At 40.7% G+C, this 2,676-nt stretch overlaps 1 pseudogene; it reads right to left on the bottom strand.

The window, feature by feature from the left end:
• Positions 1-880: 880 nt before the first annotated feature.
• The window catches only part of LOC102874485, a 5,534-nt pseudogene continuing 3,738 nt past the window's right edge, over positions 881-2,676 (bottom strand).

Here is a 2,676-nt window from a genome sequence, read left to right as displayed (position 1 = left end):
TATTCTACTCTATCTTGCTTCTCATTCTTATTAGCCAACAAAAAGTGGTTCTGTGTGCAAACAATTCTATTTTTTTAACACATAAAAGCAAACTTTAATATGAATGTATTAATTCCGTTTTATGTTCCACTATGTTGTTGTTATGTGCCGTCGAGTCATTTGTGACTCATAGTGACCCTATGTACAACAGCCCTAAACCCTGCTCTATCCTGTATCAATCGCACTGCCTCCGACACACCCATCCCAATCACCCGAGTCACTGAATCAATACACCTCATAGAGGGTCTTCCCCTCCTGCGCTGTCCCTCCACTCTACCAAGCATGATGTCCCTCTCCAAGGACCTGTCTCTCCTTACAACATGTCCAAAGTATGTCAGACAAAGCCTCAGAATCCTTGCCTCCAAGGAGTAGCCTGGTTTAACCCTCTCCAGAATGAATCTGTTTGTTTTCTTGGCAGTCCATGGTACATTCAATACTCTTCTCCAGCACCACAGCTCAAAGGCATCAATTTTCCTTCTATCCTCCCTAGTCACTGTCCAACTCTGATGCATAACATATGATTGCAAGATCATGGTCTGTATCAGGCGCACCTTAGTCTCCAGAAAGACACTGTTGCTCTTGAGTACTTTAGAGAGGTCCCTAACAGCAGACTTTCCCATCGCAATACATTTTTTGATTTCCTGGCTTCTGGTGCCAAGCAAACTGAAGCTGTGAACAATCTCAATCTCTTCACCATCCATCCTGATGCTACCAATTGGTGATGTTCCACTATACATTCAATAAAAATCAGTAGCAAGAGCTCTTCTAATACACATTAATATATATATGTACATATATATACACCAAAACTGGGGGAAAAGGCCATGAAAATAACTTCTTCTTAATTATTTTCATTTATTTCTTCTTCACTGTCATCATCACTATAAAAGATGTCTTGAAACAAGAAAACTTGCTTTAATGGGGCTGGAGTTTGAATTTCAATGCTGTCTTTCTCCAACTTCTTTTCCAATTTTTCTTTAACTAAAGGTAGAGTAGTCTCATAAAGGTAGTCATAATTTCTGGAAAAGTATTTTTTCTGCCAAAAAGGAGCACAGGTAGCTTTTAGTCAATGAAATTTATTCTGGACATAAGATGGATGAAGATTAACTTATGCAACCAGAAACATCTTCCCAGTCAATTTCACTAGAATCTTCTACATTTATGTCATACAACCTTTCAATAAGGTTGATTTTGGCCTGTAAGGAATTGATTCCTCTGTATAGGTCCCAACCATTATTCATCCTTTTGGTTAAAACTTTGGTCCATTTAGTTTTACACTGCATCCAATTCCTCGCTTCCACTTTAGCTTCCACTTCTATCCAAGATACTCCCCCGTAGAGCTTTTCCTGAACAGTTGAGAGGCGGTTTTCAGGATTTCCTTGGCACCTAGAATCCATCTCCTTCAACTCCTGCTCTCGTGTCTTCTTTAGAAGCACTTATTCAATGGCCTTAACTAGCCTTTGGGTTTCTGCCTTACTCCAAGTACTGCGATTTACTTGACTGCTTATCTAGGAGTATTTCAGAGCAACGGAGAGGTTGCTACGAGCCACCAATGCCCCAATCGTCTTCCAATCATTTCCATGGATGGAATGGTACAGCTTGACCTTCTCAGCATCTTCTTCGCTTTACCTGCCTTTGTAATTATGAATATCAAACATCTTCTGTGCTCTAGAGTATACCAGTTTCCAAGGTGTGCAATCTAATTGCATACTTTCGTTTTAAATCATTGATCACGGATTTCTCCTCTGGATATCTATCCGTGTGCAGCAGCTTGTCTGAAGTCTCAATTTCTGTCAGGGCCAGAAATTCTTGCATGTTTTTATCTTTTACAGAAAATTTGCCAAATTTAATAGAAGCACCTTGTGCTTTAAATTCTTTAAAACGTTCAAGGTCATCCCGATACATTCGCTTAATAGTGCCAGCAGCCCTTTCCTTTATGTTAGGTATAAATTCTTGAAGTTTCTTCACAGCAGAGTCCAAATCCATATCTGCATAGTCTGAAACCCTCGAATCTTCGGATAAACGTGTTTCAGGGTGTTCAGGGTGTCCAGCTGATTCCAAATTGCTTTCTTCTTCATTTGTAGATTCTAACCTCTGTACCTTTTCTACATAGCTCCTTTCCGAACTAGACTGAGTTTTCTTTTTTTTCGCCCTAGGTTTCACACTTCCCATTAAAGCATCATCACTTGCCAACAAAGCATCAGCTTCCAGGTCTGTGTGTGTATTCTAGTGCATATTCCCAGTGTTCCCGTCACCTACTGAGAAATCAGCACCAGACCCAATTGCACTTTCACCAGAAGACCTGTGCTTCCTTCTTTTAGACTTTTTCTTTCTTCTGTTGGATTCCTTGACCTCTTGAAGCCCACCACAGCCTGCCACAGCACTAACTTCACTGATCACTTATGAGCCTTCAGAGTATACGTTCTCAAGACTCTCGGGAACTGCCAAGGCCTCAAATGCTGAATTATCTGAAATCATCTTCCTTTTTTTCCTTAGACTTTTTCTTATCAGTAGGTACTGAGAGTTCTGGAATTTCTTCTTGTAGGCTCAGAGAAAGCACAAATTCCTGCTCCTGAGATGCTGATGGGTGCAAAGCAATGCCCAATTGCAGGCCTTCCTGGGTGTCACAGGATGCTT

The sequence above is a fragment of the Elephantulus edwardii genome, unplaced genomic scaffold (genome assembly GCF_000299155.1).
Source record: "Elephantulus edwardii isolate Elephantulus edwardi_28Jun2011 unplaced genomic scaffold, EleEdw1.0 scaffold00005, whole genome shotgun sequence".
Classification (NCBI taxonomy): domain Eukaryota; kingdom Metazoa; phylum Chordata; class Mammalia; order Macroscelidea; family Macroscelididae; genus Elephantulus; species Elephantulus edwardii.
Note: the sequence above shows the minus strand (reverse complement) of the source record. Positions and strands in the feature narration are given on the sequence as shown.